This window comes from Solanum stenotomum, chromosome 7 (assembly GCF_019186545.1).
Source record: "Solanum stenotomum isolate F172 chromosome 7, ASM1918654v1, whole genome shotgun sequence".
NCBI classification, from domain to species: domain Eukaryota; kingdom Viridiplantae; phylum Streptophyta; class Magnoliopsida; order Solanales; family Solanaceae; genus Solanum; species Solanum stenotomum.
This window is the reverse complement of record NC_064288.1, coordinates 34,526,421-34,550,662: the sequence shown is the minus strand read 5'-3', so window position 1 is coordinate 34,550,662 and position 24,242 is coordinate 34,526,421. Positions and strand designations below refer to the sequence as shown.

Here is a 24,242-nt window from a genome sequence, read left to right as displayed (position 1 = left end):
CCATGATAATAAGTGAAGACAAAAAAAAAATTAAAACAATTTTGTCTTCATCTAAAAAAAATTCTAGATGAAACTATGCATTCATAACACTCAATGACAAAATTACAGTCTTTCTTCCAAATTAATCTGCATTTACATGTAACTGTTGTTTTCCATTACACTTTTAAAGAAGGCAAAAAAATAATAAATTTCATTTTTATCCTTTTTGAAGACCATATATGCACATACCTTATGATCTAAATTTCCTTACTTGAAATCTTGTTGTAATTTTCTTTTGAACATTCTCAAAAAAGAACTTCTCTTTAATTTTATGAAAATTTCTCAATGGTTAATTTCGCAAAGAAAGAAGTTGATATTTTTGTGGTTGGAGCTGGACCATCCGATATAGCTGTTTCAGCTTGTTTAAACAAATTGGGCATAAACAATGTTGTTTTAGAAAAAGAAGATTGTTGTGCCTATTTATGAAAAAAAAACTTATGACAGACTTTATTTGCACATATCAAAAGGATTTTGTTCATTGCCATTTATACCACATGCAACTTCATCACCTAAGTATATGCCCAAAAAAGAATTTACTTAATACTTAGATGAATATGTTGAGCATTTCAATATCAAGCCAAAATTCAAAACTTGTGTTGAATCAGCCTTTTACAACAGTGAGGAAAAGAAATGGAATGTCAAAACAAGAAATTTGTCTAGTGTAGAAATTGAATTGTATGCTAGTGATTTCTTGATTTTGGCTATTGGAGAAAATAATGAAGTTTATATTCCAAAGGTGGTAAGGATAGAAAATTTCGAAGGTGAAATAATCCATTCAAGTGATTATAGATCCGGTAAAAAATATAAAGATAAAAAGGTATTGATCGTTGGATCAGGAAATTCAGGGATGGAAATAACTTTTGATCTTTTATCAATTGTTGTTAGAAGTCCAGTAAGTATCTCTATTTCTCTATGCCTTATCATTACTTTTATCTTTTTTTATTGTTTTCATGCGTGTAGGTTTGTGTTAATTTATGTTTTAATTGATGATGGTTGTGTTCGAACAGTTCAGTTGTACATCAACTTTTTACATGGTACCTGTTACATTTTACTAGCATTTGTAATGTTGAAACTCTATTCATCAAGAGATCGGGTGTGAGTTTCTTGACCGTCAACACCAGGTCATACCCTTATGTGAAAGGGCCAGAATATGAACATGATTTCTCATGATTATCATTCTACTTTGTTGACCACCCAATCATATATACCTTGTGGTATTTCTTATCTAAAAATAATTTTTGAATTACCTTCACCTCCAATAATTTATACTGATTCCTCATATGTGTTAAATTCACAAACATACTCTCCAAGCAGGATACAAAATTGAATAAACAACCTCGATTATGAATTCAAAGTTGATTTAATTAAATCAATTGTTCTTTAAAGGGGGATATTAGTTGACTAGAAAATGATTTAGGAATACGGTGTTGGATTATTGTAAATACAAAAATTTGAGATAGATATTTAAATCTCCCAAAAAAATGGAAAGATCTCGTTATTCCATTTCTAAATTTCACAAAATTAGGTATTTAAAATTCAGGTTCACTTTGTCATAAGGTATTTTATATCGTGAGAAAAAGAAGACTAGGATTTGGAGAGGTGACAAGTTGTTTAGTATAAAAAATCATATATATAGTTAATTTGTTCAAACAACTCATATTTATTTTTCATTTGAGGAACTATTTGAAGAAAAACAACTAGGGTTTCTTTTTCTTATAAGAAAACTCTTGATTTTTGCTAAGTTTGTCTTATAAAAGATTTTACACTTCGTCGTTTTAACCTATCGCCCAGATAACATATTTTTTTTGTGATTTTGAATCTCATACTTTTGAAGAAACTTGTTTATAGATATCAGTTAGATGACTTGATAAATGATAGTACAAAAAATTGTTTACACTAACTGTATATGAAACTTAAATTATTTATTTAATTTAATATTTCGTACATTACCCATATATATTTCATTTTTTGAACCCTTGATAATTCTAGTTACCAACTTTGATCTATGTTTTTGAATACTGTAATGTCTCAATTTAGAACCTCTTTCTCCATCGGGAGAAATATGTATTGCATAAAATAAAGCATGTCCAAATAGGGAGCCCTATATATGGACGATAATAGATGTTGCATACTCTTGAATGATGAGTTCATCCTAATTCAAGTTTCTCTCTACTTATGAAGAGAAATATCTAATTCTTAATGAAGAAGGGGAGGATCGAAAAAGTTGATTATTCGGCTAGTAGAGATATATATAGTGAAAAGGGTTTTATTTATTTACTAAAAAATAAATATATACCAATCACTTCAAGTTCAAAGGTAGGGAGATCTAGGGGTGTCATGACCCAACCCACCGGGTCGTGTGGGCACCCACTCTAACGCCTAAGTAGGAGAACCTTCATATCCCAATAGTTAAAACATGCGGAAACTTAATGAAAAACGGAGATAAACGAAATCATAGAGTTTCCATAAATAAAACTTTTAAACAATTTAGAGTAAAAACTTGTAAAGTAACTAACACCCCCAAGAATCTATTCTAAACAGGTACAAAAGCTACTAAGAGTACAAACTGGACATAATTAATAAAAGACATAGCTCCCAGCATGCGGAAGGAAAAGTAGAAGTTGCTGGAGAATTCTTCATCTTCATCTAATGAAACATTACCAACCTGCATCCAAATTATGTCAAAAGACATAGCAACAGTAGTATCAGTACAAACAACTCATACTGGTAGGCATCATCGGTCAACCTGACGCCCACCACATAACATAATAAAACAACTAGTAAGAGCATGCAATAAAACCCCTAGCTTCTCCACCTTTACCCTCTCTCAAACTACCTTCGAATCACGCTAGTACTCTAACTACTAAAAACCTTCTCGGTCAACCTACTTACTAGGTTCTTGATCATAGCTTAACCATTCTAACACATAGAATAGTCCCCCAACTACAACTACAAGCATTCCAACTAACCTCATCACGTCCTACCCTTACTCTCTTTTCATACTACCCAGCCCTGGCCACATAGTACATTACGTCAAGCTTTCTAACCACTAAACACAATTCCCTTTATCCAAAGTGAAATCCACCTAAGCACTTACATCTCGAACACTACCCCCCACTCCTCGCCATTACAACACATGACAACTTTTACTCAGACATTAACAATTCTTGAAACGTTGACTCCTCACCTACCCTATCACATCCCGGTTGGGTGCGCCCCTTCTGGTTCACTCAACATCAAGGTACATATCAAGTTACTCAACATAGAAGAACAATCAAACATAAGTCCTCATAACCATAAAACAACTCTGGTAAATACAACATCAATTATCATGATGAACAAGGTATAGTTTCACAATCCTCAAGGCATACAATTATGCCAAATCATTGGTCCTCTCAGGGAACCCAAACCAAAATAGTTAGCATACCGGAATATAGTACCTGATCCAATAATTATGCCGGAACGTGGCAACCGATCCCATAATTATGCCAAAACGTGGCAACCGATCCAATTTAGTGTGTTGGAATGCAATACCTGATCCATTCAACAAGGCACAATCACAATCACAAATCACATTCTCATAATCATACAATCAAGTCATGATTCATGGAATTCATCATTCGTGTATCCTCTTTTACAACTAATATGATTAGCAATGCAACATTCGCATACATACCTGTATCATAATGAAGTAAGAACAACACATACCACACAATCATGAAATCACACCCATCACAATGAAGTATTTAACGACATATATCACTTAACCATAATTCGACCAACTTAGCGCTAGTTCATCACCTAAGGCTTCTTCCTATGATTAAATCATCTTTTGTTCGGTGCACGAAGGCCTACGCATAAATCTTACCATTGATTTGCATATATCTTGCAATGAGCACAAATTTACAACTACTCAATTCATAAAACCTAGCCTACCTGGGCGCCAAGCAGCTGCACGGAGTTTTGATCTTTGATTCTTATTTTCGGAATTTGTGAAGGTGATCTTGTTCGAAAATCTGCAATCCATTGACATCTTCATCAAGAAATCTCTCCCTCGCTCTTTCCCAAGCTTGAAGCAGTGTTTTGGGGGTTTCTAGGGTGTTTTACGACTAAATTAGGTGTTTTAGGAAGAAGGACAAAAATAGGATTTTGTGTTATTTACATTTTGTCTCACCTATCCCGCTCTAGCGCCAACTTACCCCACCCTGGCGCCGCCACCCTAGCGGCATCTGGCCCACTTTGGCGGGACAGTGGCCCAAAATTTCCCATTTTTTTTGCTTTTCCTAATTAACGATGATTTAGGTTGTTACAATAGATACCAATTTACCCCTCATTTTTCCCCGAATGATTAATACACGAATAATCACATGCCCTATTTTCAGAGAACTTCCAAACTAACGAATAGGGACATCACGAAACCAGGAAAAATGGTGACTTTTCAACTAGTTGACACGAGAAAGGTACTATACCCAAAGACAAGAAGAAAATTAAGGCAACAAAAGAAGAAGAAGAAAACGCGTTCAAAGTACACAGCCTGGACCGCTAGGGCGCAGCCCTCCCGGTGTGGCGAGGATCTCCCACTGAGGCGGTAGATCGAGCTATAGTAAAGGGGGAAAAAGGGAAACATTTTTCCCATTTCACCCTAAACTTCCAAAACCCTCCCAAAACTCCTCTCAAATCACTCTCCTTCAAACGTCAAAACTCAGGTAATAATCTTGTTCCTTACGCTCTTTAATTTTGTCCTTGATTAACAACAATTACATGCCGACTAACTGATCGAATTGAAACGGTTTTTTGGTAGTTATTAAAAAATGAAAGTAGGTTGCTAGTTTTGATAGATAAGCGTAGCATCGACACTTGCCTTACGTCCCCAACGTCTCCATAACGTCCTGGGCATAAGGATTTTGTAGAAATATGGTTAAATCGATACCAAAATGGGTGGGGGAAGTTGAAGGGTCTGTTGATATAAATCTCGTATTTGGGCACTATTTAGGGGTTATTCTGTTGAATAATTGTATATTTAGGTTCTAGGTAGTTAATATACTCCGATCGCTGGAATTCTGTTGAAAATGGGGATTTTGGGAGGAATAGGTGCCATGATTGCGCCTACTATTTGATGTTTGCATAGTCAATGACACATCTTACAGTTTGGGTGTCTACGATTGTGCAATAGTATAATAACCCAACCAACAGTTGGGATCGTCCCAAGGGAGTGGTTTTGAGAATTTATAAAAAATTAAAATTTCGTTCCAACTAGGCGTAGCTAAAGAAGTTAACGAGTAAAAACATAGTAAATTAAGGGGGTGACATGAAAGTGTCAAATTTCAAATTGGGGGTTTTAACACAAGTAAGCAAAAATTTGCAAGATCAACAAAAAAATCTAACAATGAGAGGGGGATTCTTGGGATGTGACCGGAATATGGGTTAATCTAAAGTATTGGGTACATGCTGTCGATAGAAAATTTATAGAGTAATAGTGATCAGGCTAAGCTTTATGTGGAAATAAGTTCTCTCTCGAGCAACTTACCCCGTTTAAAATTGGTTCCTCTCGGACACCCACTTGCCGCATGAAGACCAGCCTACGCCTTATCCCACTCTCTCTCTAGAGCTAAGTGTTAGGATTGGGACTAGGGTTCACCCTCTTGGGCTGAGCCTCATGTCGACCCACTCCATAGGCTATCAATCTAGTGGTCTTGGTTTTGCGACTTCTCTCTCGAGCAAGCCGAAAACACATGAGTGAACTTGTATTAGATTCAACCATAACTACTAGACGAAATCACCATTAAACTATATTTAAAGTATCAGCAAGCAAAACCCAACAATTATCTTAACCCATATTTGCATTGTATTTGATAGTAGTAATTGATATTTGATGACAGTAATTTTTTGATATCTAAAATAAAAGCTACAACTAGTATTTATAGTTTTCAGAAAATAGTGCTATGGTGGATCACTCGACGAAGTTAGTCGGAATCGCCGATCAAGTCGGCCTTTTGCCCTTTCATGTAGTTCTTCGCCTTCCATTCTTGGCTATAACATCTTCACGTCCTGGACCTTTTGGCGATATAGTACTTCTTCGCGGAACTGTTCGCCAACATGCCAACTGCTCCTCTTCACCGCCGATTTGAAACTTTTCTTCAAGGCTCAGCACACCGGAACAAAAGACGAGGTAAGACCCTTCGGCGACTCACCAAGTGGACTCGGCGATGCTCAGTCCTTCATATCTTCATTGATTTTAGACTTTTTGTTCCTTTTTGCAACATAGTGTCCAAGCTCTCCTTAAATCTTCAAATACCTGAAACTTAAGAGTTTTAATCAGATATTGAGATAAAAGAAGCATTTGAGGACACTAATTATATTAAACTACGGCCCTAAATGAGTCCAATTTATGGACTCATCAACACCCCCAACTTAAATGTTTGCTTGTCCTCAAGTAAAACTCAAGTTTAGCAGTGCAAATAGGATGTCTCAAAAAGTGCTACACAAGACTCAATCTTGAATGTACACAACAAGACTCAATCTTGAATGTACACAACAAGACTCAATTTACTCGTACAAGAATCAATTGTGTACTCAAAGATTCAAGTTGTGACACACCATTACCAAAGATTCTGATGCTCGCAATACCTGCTTCAAATGCAAGTACAAGCTCAACAAAAGTATCTAAATTCCCTCACACAAAGAATGATTCTATTTTCACAAAAGAAGGTTTAATCATTTGAAGATCAGGAATCAGATGCAACACTCACACTCAAAAACAGGAACACAATGCATGCTTTCACCCATAGGTTTGCCCATATTTTCCAGTTAACATTTGGTTCAGCACACTCAAGATTACGAAGGTCTTTTCAAGGCTTGTAATGGGGCTGAGTTCAATGGTATGGTCATTTAGGCTCAGTGAATTTTCATCCGTATGAAATGTGGTGCTCTCAATACACTTTTCTTTTCCTTCATCAATTTCTTCTAGTGCTCATAAGTCATCCTAGGATGCACTCTCCGTGGATTGCTTGGAAACCCAATTTCTTTTGTACATTATTCCACTACTTTCTTTTTCATTTCTTTTCTTTTCTCTTTCTTTTTCTTCTTTTTTTTATATGGGGGGTTTCCATTTTTCGCAACACCATGGGTTAAGGGAGACTTTTCTTTCACTTCCTGATTTTCCCTTTTCCTTTTCACCACACCCCCAACTTAGGCTTTTGGCCTAAGTTGGCTATTCACTAAACCACAAATAAAGAGACTTATAGGTAGTGGATTAAGAAAGGTCTAGGTTTCATCATGTTTCTTCCAAAGAAAGGTAAGGTTCAAGGGGTGTTCAAGAGAGGTTAACAGACTCACGGGTAGGCCACAAAAGAGGTATATGTCAAATTGGCTCACACTGTTTAAAGTTGCCTAAGATCATCTCAAGAATAAGCCTTACTTAATCAACCGGACTAACGGGGCAAATTCTAGGTGTATTCATGAATGGTTCAAAGTAAGCTCATCACACAAGGCATTGATACTAAAGTCAAACAAGACTCCACACTTTAGCTATTGTGCAATTGTCTTCACAAGAGAATCAATTTGATAAATGACTAATCACAACAAGATGCAAAAAGTTCACATATTGTCTATGCAACATCATTTGGCCTCATCGTAGCCATACACTCATGTTCATTCAATTGCTAGCACTATTTAAGTCATCGGTAATGATCAAAACCGAGACTCAAATTTGCTACTGAACATTTACATTTAAAGCGCATACGAGGGGTGGAAAAAATGTGTGAATTTTTTTTTGAGAAGGGTCAAAATCATTTTACAATAAAAACAAGAAGGGAGCCATAAGCTCAAACGTCCACACATGCGCAGTATCTCAACAAAATTTAAACAAAAAAATCCAAATATCAACACAAAGCGCGAGTAACACACAAAAGGTGGGTATCATCCCACCATAATTAAAAAGTATTTATCCTCAAATGCAAATAACAAAAATATCCAACAAGTCAATTAAAGAAAAATAGAGAGGGAGGTAAAGAGGGGATCCTGTCTAAGAAGTCGCTCCATCTTTCTGGGTGGCATGGTTCTTCCTGTGACTTTATGTCTGGCTATATCTGTTGTTTCGAGTCATAGTCCTTCAACAAATTTTCTTTACTAAGAAGGAAAGGTGTGGACATTAAGCGAATGCCTGAGAGGTTCAGCGAGCTTAACACAACTTTGCTAAGCAACCCAATGCGCCTATTTTCAACCCACGTTCTCGAATGCGTCACAGCCACCCGTTTGCGCTGGCCAATATAGAGTGTAATCCATGTTCCGAGCACAAATTGCTAACTAAAATACTTAGGTAATGAATGAATATATGGAAATTAGTGTGCACAGGTGCAATTGGAGGAATGGAAGCATGTAAAAGTGAGCGAGTTCAAGAATTTAAACCTTTTACTCGCAAAGAGTCCAGTCCTTTCCCATTAGGCTACATCAGTCGCGATAGCTAAGTCATTCGGCATTTCACCGAGTAATCACTCACTTCGCCGAGTTTTATAGATCTTCCAGTAAACATGGAAGTTCAAAGGACAGTAACCATCGGGATCGGCGATCATGAGCATACTAAATATAATCTGAATAATAGAAACTGTGCGGAAGCTAAATCATAAATAAATCTGAAAAATGGGAAATACCCATTTACTATAACTGAGATATATGAAAACTGATGAGTTTAATGCAAAGAAGATATTAACTCAACACTAAGCTGAATCTAACTATGTCTGAATTAAGCCTCTAAACTGACTAGAAATGTTGGGACATGCCCCAACTAGATCTAGAAAAACTGAAACTAAAGACTAAAAGCGATAAAGATAAACATGTCACTAGTCCTCAAAGAATGAGGACTCACCACTAATGATGCTGAATTGAAGATCGGGAATCGATCTAAGCGTGATCTGGATGCTGAGAACCTGAACCTACATCACGAGAAGATGTAGCGCACGTATGTGTCACTACTTGAAGGGTACTGAGCATGCAGGATAGAGTAAAGCTGAAATAACATATAGCTGAACAAAACAATAAAGCAATGAAATAATCTAAACATGATATAGATACTGAAAATACTGAATACTGAGCTAATTGATGCAATGACCAAATTTATAACATGCTGAGACTGAATACTAACTGTACTGAAATATGGTCAATGCAATAGAGTCTGACTGAACTGTGGGAGCTACTAATAACCGACATAAAACCACATGAGCTAAATGCGGAGTCCGATGTATACGCCCCATCGAGAGGACCCAATATACCCTGCCAGAGGTATAAAGGCATGCTGGTGTGATCACTAAACTGATGTTGCCCACAGAGGGGACTTACAGCTACGTGCTCGTAGTTCTAGGACAATACAGGTACGCTGAACCCTAGTCCAACTCGGTATTATGCTACTCCCAATGAATTAAGTAGTTAACTGGTTATGACTGAATTTCTGTAAATACTGGATAGCTCGAAACTGAACATGCAAATTGAGAATGCAACAATTAATCTGATAATGATGCATTCATAAACTGAGGCATGTATAACTGAATATATTATAACTGAAATACTGAATAGCTTAAAATACTGACATGTAGATACTCATACTTGAAAACGCCTTTTTAGAAAACAATACTCTGATCATTGATGACTTGGGAAGTCATATTGCATAAACATTGATGGTATATCTAGATACCATACTATTCATACATTGATAACCTACTCAATTGTCATACTAATCATGTTTTAGAAGCTCATTCTCAAACTCATCTTAACTTTCTCAAAAACTCAGTTTAAAACTCAAATGTTGTCTTAAAGAAAAGCTTCTCATGATTTATAACTCAAAATACGGTTTATGCTGAAATATACTGATAATGTGGCATAAAACTGAAGCATGTACATCTGAATAACTTAAATATCTGACCTATCAGGTGTAATTCAAGAACTAATGAAATACATAGCTAGGGTTCTGAAATTTATGTAAGAAACTGAGCAATAACATGATAATCTGATTTGGAACAGTTAAATAACTAATTCATGATGATCTGTTGAGATTCTAGAAATCCTAGGTTTGTTCATAATCATGGGATCAAGAATCTGACTGAATTCTAGGGACCTAATGGGCGAAAGGAACCCACTAGTGAAATCCCACATACTTGGTGACGAATTCCACGGAGAAATCCTTTGATTTCGAGGCTGGAAATGATGGAACCTTCCTGCGTTCTTGAACTAGGGTTCTTGACCTTTTTCCCCTCTCTTGATTCTAATTTTATAAGATTTTGATTAATGAATTGACTTGGATAAGTTCTAGTTATGTTTCTAGGCTTAAACTGATTAAAACCTCATGATTTAGGGTTTAAACGACGTATCGAAGGGGTTAAACGAAATAGGAAAAGACCAAAAGACCCTTGAATTAACTGCTGCCGGAGTGACTGACGGAATGGACCTACGGTCCGTCAATCAATCGACGGTCCGTCGATTGGGTCCGTAGGTCGAGTCTGCCCAACAGTGTTTCACTAAAACGGGCATAACTTTTTACTTGGAGGTTGGAATTTAGCAAACTCGGTGGCGTTGGAAAGATAATTCAATTATATATCTAACAATAGGTCATGGGACACATAATTAATTTTGTGCTAAGAGTTATGACCGTCTGAAGTTGACCCATCAATATTTTTCAGCTAATTAGTTGCTGACTGTCTCGACCCGAGAGCATCCCCAAGTCGTAACATGCGTATTCGACCTCTCGGAGGTCTCATACAAGCCCTTAGCATTCATCACATTAGATATGTAAAATAGCGCGGAATTAAAAACTCTTTAAATAAAATCCTATAAGACTCAAAGGTCACTTTTAAAAACATCATTCAAAAGTACACAAGCGGAATACTAAGTCTCTTAGCCATCTTAGACATAAACGTGAAAACATACTAGGGACACGGCCCTTTACAATCAAAAGAAGTCTATTAAGTCTATTACAAGAACCTTATCATAAAACAAGAATAGAAAAGTCTTGTCCTCGACATATGAGGACATACCACAAGATCTTGGAAGAACTTCAAGTTCCAAGCTTACTGTAGAACCCGCTCACTTCCCGGAACCTACACTTGTAGAAAATAGAGAAATATGGAATTAGCACAATTAAGTACTAAATATGATGACCATGCAAGAAAATATGCACAACGGACACTTACAAGAAATGCATGCTTTCATATCATTTTGATAAAACCTTCACTTCACAAGTATAAGAGACATAATACAAGTCAATGTTCACATATAAAACCATAGCCAACCATATACATACTCAACATATATTCATATACAACCCATGCTTAACTTTAAAGGAACACATGCCATTTCATTACCATAGGACCTCTACCTAATATAACCTTAAGACACACTTGAGTAAGACAAGAAGTGACCGCCCATACAATCTCTTCAAGCACACTTAAGAGTTCCTCAAGATTACCTTAGATAAGGGCATTTCCTTTACAACATAACCTCAATAGGCCAACATTCTTTAAGAAACCATTTAGGAGACATTCAAGCACATAAGGGGACTTTCATATAATAGTCGTTAGACTTAGGGAACTCACTTCAGTATCTTCAAAGTCTACTCGTGCCATGTGTAGATAGCATCCCATACTACTACCTACACGTTGTAGAACCTATCCAATAACTAGAGTGCACATCCCACATGATGGGAATAGGCATAACCGACATAGACCATACTAGCTAGGTATGGAATCCGGAGTCTACCCTACTCCGTGGAAGGTGTTCTACTTGCCAAAAGTAGAACTAATAAGCAACCCATGTAGGCACATGGTTTAGGAGATGTCCAAGGAAGTTCATTGTGCCTAATCTCATACTCAACTAGGCCACCTTCCTAACCACATCCACTCGGTGCTAGCCTTATTTCCCATAGAGTATTCGATCACATATGTACTTAGAGAGGGTTCCTTTTCTAGTTCAACCAACTCATAGTACCTCTTCCCAAGAAAGACCCCATTTCTTAGTCATGGGCAATCAAGGTTCATAAGGATAGCTCATTTGACTTTCTTAGATAAGGATTATCTTGTCGTTCCGGCTCCATCCATCTCTAAGTCTATCATCTCACTCAAGAAGGGAACTTCACCCAAGGCCCATCCTTCAAGGTTATACGTTTACTTAGGAAAGCTAGACTTATGAAACGGCACCATTTCTTAGTTTTGCCGATTCAAGTCTTGGCCTAGAATTCCTCTTTTATCATTTATAGAAAGGGCACCATTTCTTAGTTCTAGCCCACTTCACACATTCATGCATTCAAGACTTTAAGTAACAAGGAGAGACACTTTAGTCTACCAACCAAGTCACAACATTATCATCTAAGGATACTTCATAATCCAACATCATTTCATATATACATCATGAGAAAAATCATACTTTAAATCACAATGCTATCCACTTTTCATAGGATCATCACAAGATCACATAAACTCATTCACATCATACCTTCACACATAAAGCTTCACATAAAACTTTACATATAGCTTCATATAGGACTTTACATATAGCCTCATTTATATATATAATATACAATACAATAACACTTTGTACAAGATCACCTTATAACCATAAGAATACCTTCACATAGTACAATAACATTTCATAACTTGATTACACTTTAATTCAATAGATAATGCCTTCAAGTCCATGTTCATAATACATTCCATAATTAAACACCTCCACCATAAGTGGATCAAACTAAACAAGAACAATTTTATCCATAATAAGAGATTAAGCCAACTTACCATCCTCCAAAGCCATAATCAACAACACTCAAGTCCCAACCATTTTACTTACCACAAGAGAATTCATCATAACTTGCCCATAAGGCCACAACTTTCAATTCATCCACACATCATCAATTCATCATAGATAGATGTAGAAAATCATAAGAGTCACTAATACAATCCAATCCAAACACAATTTCATAAACTTTGAATCATAAGCAAAAGACCCACTTCATAAGCAAATTTAGGAATTTAGGGAAAACATGGGTTCTTCAAGGAATTCCATATGAAATCATCTTAAAAACATTAATCAAACATTAATTCATCAATATAATGGCTTAGAAAACGTTTTGCCAATGAACCCATGCTTAGATTAGAATTTGAGATTTTGTTCTTTGAAACACTTTTGATTGGACTCCTTGAAAGAAAGATTGATCAAGGATCAAGGGTCACCATACCTCTAAGTTGAAACCCACGAAAAATTGAAGAAGAAAGCACTCAAAACCTTCAACCCTAGCTCCAACTTCACCTTGGCCTTCAATGGTGTTCCAAAGAGAACCCTTCCTTACTCTTTTAAAATGGAATAAAATGATCCACAATCAGCCTAACACAATAATATAACCTCAAAAGAAAAGATTTGTGAAAAGACCAAAATGCCCTTAAATTTCCGGACGGACTCCTTGCCAACTGCCCAACTTTCAAAGGGCATAACTCGCTCATACGAACTCGGAATCGAGAAAACTCAGTGGCGTTGGAAAGATCGTTCCAAGGGCTTTCCAAACATAACTGGAACTACTCCTGGATCATCCTGAGCTAGGAGTTATGACTGCTCAAAGTTGGCCAAAAACTCACTGATTTCCCACACTTAACCAAATTTCCAGGTTTTGAACTTAGCCAAATTTCCAGATTCTGAACTTTTTTTCCAAAAGTGACTACTTCTAATTTCAAGCTTCTTCATATTCATTTTAAATCGTCGATGTTACACAATTAAAACGACATTACAAAAAAAACCCCTCATAGAACCTCATTATAAAGTCAACACAAAGTCATAGGCTCTTGCTTAACCTATCATTTTTCCGAGTCGTTACACTGACCCTCATCTACGGTCAGACCTACGGACCGTGGATCGAATGACTGTCCGTGCTAGTCGACTGTAGTTTGTGTCAGAGGCTGGTTAAGGGAAGTCTCTATCCACGGACACAGACCACGGACCGTGGTCTGATCTACGGACCGTGGGTCTGTCCGTGAGTCGGGACTTAGCCAAATTTTCTGACTGAGTTCTGGGGAAGTTTTCTGTCACGAACCACGGACCTGCAGGATGGAGTGTGAGTCCATCTACGGTCCGTGGATGGTGCCATGAGTGCCACTTGTAATACCAGAAATCTAAAATCTCTATTTTTGGATACGGGGTGTTACAGTACCCATAATGATCATCCAGTCTTATTTCCCCGCTTTGATATTGAAACAAGCAAAACAAAACTACAATTTATATTAGTAAAGCTAAAACTAAGAAGAACAAAAAATTCTACTTAACTAAGAATTCCCAAATAACACCACTCCCCGGCAGCAGTGCCATTTTAATGTTTGCGTAATCAACGACACGTCTTACAGTTCGGGTGTTTACAATCGTGCAGTTGTATAATAACCCAACCAAAGGTTGGGATAGTCCCAAGGGAGTGGTTTTGAGAATTTATATAAAAATAAAATTTCATTCCTACTAGTCTTAGATGAAGAAGTTAACGAGTAAAGTCATAATAAATTAAGGGGGTGACACGAAAGTGTCAAATATCAAATTGGGGGTTTTAACACAAGTAAGCAAAAAATTGCAAGATTAACAAGAAAATCTAGCAATGAGAGGGGGATTCTTGGGATGTGACCGGAATATGGGTTAATCTAAAGTATTGAGTACATGATTTCGATAGAAAATTTATCGAGTAATAGTGACTAGGCTAAGCTTTATGTGGAAAGAAGTTCTCTCTCGAGCAACTTACCCCATTTGAAATGGGTTTCTCTCGGACACAGACTTGCAGCATGAAGACCAGCTTACGCCTTATCCCACTCACTCTCTCGAGCTGAGTGTTAGGATATGGGACTAGGGCTCACCCTCTCGGGCTGAGCCTCATGTCGACCCACTCCTTAGGCCATCAATCTAGTGGTCTTGGTTTCACGACTTCTCTCTCGAGTAAGCCGAAAACACATGAGTGAACTTTTATTTGAAACTACAAATCCATTTGATTCAACCACAACTACTAGACGAAATCACCATTAAACTACCTTTAAACTATCAGCAAGCAAGACCTAACAATTATCTTAACCCATATTCGCTATATCACAACCCAAGAATTGGGGTTTTTAGCCACACATCAAGAGATAGAAATTTATACGTAAATGATGTTGCATACAAATAGGTATGAAGATTTAAGTCTCAATTTAGGTCAAGATTGAAGAATCCAAGAGACCCACTCCCAAATTGAAAGAGATGAAACCCTTTTCTTCTTCTTCTTTTCAAAACCCTCTCAAACTTGAGAGAAAAATATTGTATCTGATAGTAGTAATTGATATTCGATGATAGTGATTTCTTGATATCTAAAATAAAAGCTACAACTAGTATTTATAGTTTTCAAAAAATAGTGTTGCGGCGGATCACTCGGCGAAGTTAGTCGGAATTGCCGATCAAGTCATGATACGCCCTTTGGTACAGTTCATCGCCTTCCGTTCTTGCCTACAACATCTTCACATCATGGACCATTGGGAGATATAGTACTGCTTCACGGAACTGTTCAGCCCCATAGTGTCCAAGCTCTCCTTAAATCATCAAATACGTGAAACTTAAGAGTTTTCCTCAGATATTGACATAAAAGAAGCATTTGAGGACACTATTTCTAATAAAATATGGCCCTAAATGAGTCCAATTTGTGGACTCATTACTGTTTGTCCTAGATGAAGGCCGCTCTGGTGACATTCATCCCGTTGTGGCGGCCTTCATAATCCCGCCCTGGCGGGATTTTGGCCACTGTGGCGGGATATGCCAAACCAGCGGCCTACATCCCTTAACTCAGAAAATTTCTTTCTTCTCACTTTGGCCTTAACCTATCTATTCCAATCGTGTTATAACTTATATTTAACTTATTGCAAACTCTCTAAATGGCAGGTCTAAATGAGGAAACCTTACCTTGCATTCGGTTCCCCGATGCCATGAGTCGGGAAACGCATCACGATAATAGAAACATAGGATTCTGCTGTGTGAGAGGTTTGGTCTTACTTAAGCTGGAAGAGAAGGCTCCTACCTTTTATGCTCGCTTGATGGATTACGGATAGGCTCAACTAACTGTGGCTCCCCCGAATGCACGTTCCACTAGGGTGTGGGAGTTCTACGCCATCCTGCCTACTGTGCGATGGGACGACCCTCACCCCGTCATCCATATCCGGGGAGTTGACATTCCCCTGAATGCCACCGCCATTTATGAGGCTCAAGAGGTGCCGGAGGTCTCGAATACAGAGTGCGATTCCAAGCTGAGGGAGATGGATCTGGAACGGCTAAGAGACACCCTGGTGGAACCTACTGGTCGGGACCGAGTCTATTGGGCCACTGCGGAGGGCATTACTAGCACGGATTGGTCACCTAATGCTAAGAGGTGGCTACACTTGGTGACTAGGAGGATCTGCCCGTCGGGCAACCGTATCGACGTGAACTTTCCTTGGGTCTTGGTGGTTGTGTGTGCTATACAGGGCATCGAGTTGAATGTAGGGGGAGCAGATCATTTCGGAGTAGAAGATGTTCTATCGGGGTAACAAGAATGCTTTGTTCCTACCATGACTTATTACTGCGTTGTGCAAGCGGGAGGGAGTGCCACTTTTTGACGCCAATGAGGTACTTTCTATTGATCCCCCCCCCCTTCACCCTCTTTTGGTTAGAGCAAGTTCTACTTCCAGGAGAAAGAGGATGAGAATGGGCAAGGCTAGCAGCAGTAAGGCGGTCGTGGATTTGGACGGCGAGGCCCCACTCTCAGGTGCATGGGTCGAAGAGGATCTAGCGGCCGTCTGAAAGAGATTGGGGAGTTTCTTTACTAACTTCACTCCGGTTCCACCAAACACTACCCTAGAGGTCAAGATGCTCCGTCGTGAGCTACTCTAGGAGAGGATGAAAGGTATGGAGAGGGATCGTCTGCTGGTCCAAATATGGAAGACCGTGAGGACCATATTCACCTGCGTTGCCCCTAATCAGGAGCTTCCCCGGGTCAAGAAAGGAAATTTCCAACACTTTACTCTCTTGGACGAGGTCGTGACAGGCCTTGTACCTCCAGAGGAGCTAGACTCCGATTGGACACCTCCCAGCCCCATAGTCCCTGATTTGGTTTTTCGCCCGTCTTGGGCTTGTAAATTCTAGGACAACTTGGTTTTTATGTTTTCGACCTTCTTATGTTTTATAAGCACTTGGATGCTAGATTTCCTGCTTTTTCGTAGGAAAGGTTAATCACTAAGTTTTATAAGCTATTCTAAATTGTTGAACACTGATAGAATTGCAGGGGTTAGCTCGAATACCATTTGGGTTCCTTATCGGGAAACTTGGAAAACTAGAGAGGGCAGGCTAAGGTTCTACCTCGCCTCATCTCGCTCTGGCGGTCTCGCCTTGGGGGGAATAATCCCACCTCAACGGCTCAACCAAAACCAGTTACCAAGCCAACATTTTTCTGGGGTTTTTCTGTTTTCTAATTTTCCCCAATATTCCCAGCCTCACCAAACAATTTTAGGATAATTCTACAAGCTAGGAAAAATCACTGTCTACCCGATACGCGAACCAAAACATTTTCACTATTTCAGCACCACAACCCACACATCCCCAGGATACACCCAGGCCTTCACGTGGTCATTACACAAGCGCAAGACACATTCAGGTCTTCCTCACAAATCGCCCCATAGTTTTTTCTAAACCCTCTCATCGAATCTAGTTAGGACCTTCTTTTCGCAACGGGCTTCACAATACTCAGGCCTTTACAACTTGCATAATTTCAATCAATTAAGACAACACATTGCACATATCAAAGTTTAGATACTCATTTATAGTGCACATAACCACATAATAACATTCGAGGAATTAGAACTTTCACATTCACAGATACTTCAGGAAACAAGAAGAGCACATTCTCAAACTTCAAGTTACAACTCATAGACAAGTCCAAATTCTTAATTAGTTACTTCGTTCCATGGATGACCATTACCGATCATCTATGTATTCACACCGCCCCTAGGGCCAGATACCAATTGGAACCTTCTCAGTTCCAATTTACCTTGCTTGTGTTCCTTCAGTTGTGACCACGACATCCGATTCACTTTATTGAGATACCAATTGGAATTGGGAGAAACCAATTGGAATCAACTCATACCACAATCGACACTTCACACGAAAGGAGAGAATGAGTGGAACTATTTCCTAGAAAGCTTCCTAGCTTCCTAAGGATTATATATGGACGTCAACACACCAATCCGCAGGAGTCTAGTCCATATTTTGCTCTTGTATTAGGAGACCAGTAACCTGGGCTCTGATACCAATTTATCACGACCCAACCCACCGGGCCGTGCGGACACCCACTCTAATGCCTAAGTAGCAGAACCCTCATATCCCAATAGTTAAAACATGCGGAAAATTAATGAAAAATGGATATAAACAAAATCATAGAGTTTCCATAAATAAAATTTTAAACAATTTAGAGTTAAAACTTGTAAAGTAACTAACACCCCCAAGAATCTAGTCTAAAAAGGTACAAGAGCTACTAAGAGTACAAACTGGACATAATTAATAAAAGACACAGCTGCTACCATGCAGAAGTAAAAGTAGAAGTTGCCAGAGAATTCTACATCTTCATCTAATGAAACATTACCAATCTGCATCCAGACTATGTCAAAAGACGTAGCAAGAGTAGTATCAGTATGAACCACACGTACTGGTAGGCATCATCGGTCAACCTGACGCCCACCATATAACATAATAAAACATCTAGTTAGAGCATGCAATAAAACCCCTCGCTTCTCCACCTTTACCCTCTCTCAAACTACCTTCGAATCACGCTAGTAGTCTAACTACTAACCACCTTTTCAGTCAACCTACTTACTAGGTTCTTGATCATAGCATAACCATTCTAACGCATAGAAAAGTCCCTCCACTACAACTACAGGCTTTTCAACTAACCTCTCCTACCCTTACTCCCTCTTCCTATTACCCAGCTTTGGCCACATAGTACATTACATCAAGCTTTCAAACCATTAAACACAATTCCCTTTCTCCAAAGTGAAATCCACCTAAGCACTTACATCCCGAACACTACCCCCACACCTCACCATTACAACACACGACAACTTTTACTCGGACATCAACAATTCTTGAAACATTGACTCTCCACCTACCGTATCACATCCCGGTTGGGTGTGCCCCTTCCGTTCACTCAACATGAAGGTACATCTGAAGTAACTCAACATAGAAGAACAATCAAACATAAGTCCTTATAACCATAAAAACAACTCTGTTAAATACAACATCAATTATCAGTACGAACAAGGTATAGTTTCACAATCCTCAAGGCATACAATTATGTCAAATCATTGGTCCTCTCAGGGAACCCAAACCTAAATAGTTAGTATACCGAAACGTGGCAACAGATCCCATAAATATGCTGGAACGTGGCAACCGATCCAAGTTTGTGTGTCGGAACGCAACACCCGATCCATTCAACAAGCAACAATCACAATCACAAATCACATTCTCATAATCATACAATCAAGTCCTGATTCATGGCATTCATCATTCGTGTATCCTCTTTTACAACTAATGTGATTAACAATGCAACATTCACATACATACATGTATCATAATGAAGCTAGAATAATACATAGCACAAAATCATGAAATCACACCCATCGCAATGAAGTATTCAACGACATATATCACTTAACCATAATTCAACCAACTTAGCTCTAGATCACCTAAGGCTTCTTCCTATGATTAAATCATCTTTTGTTTAGTGCACGAAGGCCTACACATAAATCTTACCATTGATTTACATATATCACATAGTGAGCACAGATTTATAACTACTCAATTCATAAAACCTAACCTACCTGGACAGCGGCCCAGAATTTCCTGATTTTTTGCTTTTCCTAATTAACGATGGTTCGAATCGTTACAAGGGGACCCATACCTTCAATCTCTTATCTGTAGGGAACAAAATGGATCGCAAAACCAATTGATCCTTTTGAAGAAAGTGGTATGCCTCATCCAGATTTTACCATAGATATACTCAGATGACAAGGCATGATGCGAGATATAAATATCTATTGATTTGAGCTTAAGAAATAAACAACAATAACCAATTGAAGAAGGAAATGGTGATTGTGCGTGCATGCATTTCCCAAAAAACATAGAGATATTGACCGTCTGAGGCATGAAAGGTGTGAAATTGATACTTGTTTGGATTTTGGTTTTTGTGGCATTAGTTGTGTATGTATTTCAAATACATTATCCTTGTAACCAAATGACCCCTAGTTGTAACACCCCAAAAATTTCTAAGCTAAGGCCCGAACCAGTCTTTAATTACCTATAAAACTGAATTGGGTGATCCTTAAGTTACTCATATGTGTAAATGTCATTTCTTTGGTGTTCAAATGGATTTGGATATGATTTAAGGTCACAAGAATCCCCTAACACAAAGTTGAAATGAAACCTTCATTTCTGATTAAGTTTTTACATAAGATTCTACGTAGGTCAATTCAAACAATCATATCTCCCAGCTCATAATTAATTAGGTAGTCTATAACCTACCAAATTAAAGGTATTTGAATCTTATTTCTAGCGCCACCAAGTTTACCTCATTTAATGGTTGGAGTAAAAAGTTATGACCGTTTTACCAAAGATTGTCAAACAAGTGTTTTCTAAATCTGTGAATGACGACTCCAATCGTTCGGTCATGGTTTAAACGATGACCCATCATGTCAAGACGTCATTAGAATATTGGGATCAACCTTTTGGACCCAAATCCAACGAACCCAATCGATACTCAGAAGGTGGACCTACGGGTTGTCGTTTGGACTTATATATGGACATTTGAGCCTCAAAACACAGTATAGAATCCACGGATGGGATCTACGATCCGTGGGTCAAACCACGACCCATAGATGGTCTCATAGATTATTTTGACAATTTTTAAGAAGGGTAGGTTAGTCTTTTCTCACCCTTCCTAAGCCTAACTAACAACTATTTTCACCTAATTAAGGTCTAATCGGTGTTAATACATTATTTTACGTTCTTTAATACTTCAAAGACTTAGAGCAAGGATTCAAGAGGAGAAAAGCTAGGGTTTTCTATCTTTATTTAAAGTCCATCGATTTTGCCAAGAACATTGTTCTTCCCAAGTACGTAAGACTATCATAGTGATAGGCTGAGTTCGTCCTCACGCTCTACATCTACTTTCTATTAGTAAATAATAATCTAGGGTTACATCCTTAGTTTTTAAAATTCTTGAGACGAATTTGTTGTTGAATTCTTAGTTGCTATTCCTAAGTTTTGAGTTGCTATATATTAAGTATTGAGATTTTTTAGTTGAATATTCATGCCTATTTTTCAGCATGACCCCTATTATTTGAAGTATTCACTGAGTTCTTGATAAGAATCATTTTAACCGAATAGTTATCTTTAATTCATTTTCTCATAAGGTAAAAAAGAGTGTTTAAGGAAAGTTTAAAGAAGCATTTTGTGTAAAGCTTAAGGGAATTATTGGCTCCCAAATTCATCATTTTTATATTGAGAAAAGAGAAACTTTGATTTCTAAACAAGTAATGAGTTTGGAGTTAATTCAGAGTAGTTGCCTCTTTTAAGAGGATAGTTGAGCAATTATCTCAAACCAGAGAAAGATTAATGTTTTTATACATTGAGAAAAGGTAAATATTATTGGGAGTAGTATTGAGCACCGATATGAGGGAGATTTCACACAACTCACAGCCCCCATAAACCATGTCCTGCCAACATAGGCACAAGATCATACTTTTTAGATGAATCCTTAGAGCCTTCGGGCACAGCTTAGTGGATCGACATAGTTGAGGTGTTCTATATCCCGGCATGATATAGGACAGTTCAAGCAGCGTGGACAAGATGTTGTATCATCACTGCGCTCATAGTGATGGTTGTCGGTTAGAGAATTTCCCAATAGAGTTAAAGTGTATGTTTACATATCACTTATTATGCTAAAATTCAGAGAATGACAAAGTATTTTTATGTAAAGTTTTAATGATCTCACTTCTTTATTTCTGTACATTCAGTTGAGTATATATCTACATCTATTGCAGCCCCTTTCTTTCAGTTGTTTGTTATTCAACTATATTACATACTCTTACATTTAATATACTGATGTCATTCAGCCAGCATCTTTTATGATGCAGATACAAGTGTTTGGTAACATCAACAGGCATTCCGTTGAGATCACTTTGTGCTTCAGACAACTTTGGTGAGCCTTATTGTTGTCCAGAGGATTTCACAATTTACTTTCATGTTATTGTTGAGTTTTCGTTGGTCTTGTCCCAACTTCAATCCTAGTATTAGAGACTTAATTGATAGTTAGAGTTGAGGAGTCTCTCAGTATTTCCCTTTTTGTTTGAGTTGTTTTGAGATTGTTTTGCAAAGTATTATTATTTTTGCACTTAAGTATATTTCAGACCATTGAGTTAAGTATTTACTTGAGTTTGAATGTCATAAATTCAATTTTTAAGCTTCTTTATTTTTGAGTAAGTCTTTCGCTAAATAGTCGTCCAGGCCAAGGGTTCGCTTGGGGATCAGAAATGGTTCTCGAGTGCTGGCCACATTCAGGGTGTAGGCTTGGGGTGTGACACTAGTATTGTTGAAGAAACTTTTTACATGTTTTGCAACGTCAATTTCTCTAATGAAGAGATGCAAAGTCACAATGTTGGGGACATTGAAATAGTACCTTATTGAGACTATGTTGATACACAAAGTCGTTATTAGGGAAGTTGTCTTACAAAATCTTCTACATATAGAAGGATAATATCATACTAGATATTGGCTAAGTGATCTTGTTTTTGTCTCAACTTCTTCTATGACTATTGTCACACCCCGGACCTACACCTTGGATGTGGCCGGCACTCGAGAACCATTGCTTGTCCCAAAGCGAACCCTTGGTCTAGCTCAATAATCAGAGGAAGACTTACTCAATAGTATATGAAATCCAAATACAAAGCTCAACTCATAATGTCTCATTAATAAAAATAATTTAACATAAACCATATGAAATACTGAAATGAACATAAGTGCTCAACTCAAAGTCTTTAAAATATCAACAAGGAAAAAGGGGGAAAAAGACTCCTCAAATACTATTGTCTATGAAGTCTCTAATAACTATGATATATATCAGGACAAAACCCATGACATCTTAACAATTCAAAAGATCAATATGGAATCCTCCAAAAATGAGGAGGCTCACCAAAGCTAGTTGGATTACAAGTGGTATCAACGAAGCGACTATTGATGACCCTGAACACCTCTATATGCATCTTAAAATGATGCATGTCGAATGATGTTAGTACATTGAATGTATAAGTATGTAAGGGGAAAAATGAAACATAAAGATATATATAATTGAACTGATGAAAAGAGAAGACATACTCACCTTAACTCCACCAAATTCAACACAACTCAATATGAAATCAATGGTAATAAGATGCAATATATAAAGCTTTTAAAATAGTGAATATCAACTCAATAAACTCTTTAACTCTTATTTAGGAGAATCTTTAACCGACAACCTTCATTATAAGCTAGGTGATTATACATCATCTCGTCCACACTGCCAGAACTGTTTTATACCTTACCCGAGTATAGAACATCCTCAACTAAGTGGATTCACTAAGTTATGCTTAAAAGCAAAAAGGAAACATCTAAAAAGTATGACCCCTTACCCTCTTTCACATACATGATTTATGAGGATTTTGAGTTGTTTGAACTCATCCCCATATCGGTGCTCAATACTACTCCCAATATATATATATATATATATATATATATATATAACTCATTCTCAAATGTTTTAAAATATAACTCTTCCTCAATTTGAGATAATTAATCAAAAGATCCTCTTAAAAGAGGTAATGCTCAAGACTCATCATAAACTCATTTAGAAATCGGTGTTTCTCTCTTTTAAATGTAAGAGTATTATATACTTGGGAATACTTAGTTCCCTTATACGCATTTTGAAATATGAAACTCAACTCTCCTCATCCTCATACTCATTACTCAAGACATAGTTCAAATCTTTAGTTAATTCCAAAAGACATCTCAAATGACTCGAAAAGGACTTGTTGAACTTTCCTCTTAACTTTACTTTAATTTATAATGTAAATTAAGAGATGTGATTAGGACGTGCATGATCTCTCAAGGATTAATGAATATTT

General features: G+C 37.6%; 1 pseudogene; it reads left to right on the top strand.

Annotated features, from left to right (window-relative positions):
* The first annotated feature begins 324 nt into the window (after positions 1-324).
* The window catches only part of LOC125869842 (probable indole-3-pyruvate monooxygenase YUCCA10), a 39,430-nt pseudogene continuing 15,512 nt past the window's right edge, over positions 325-24,242 (top strand).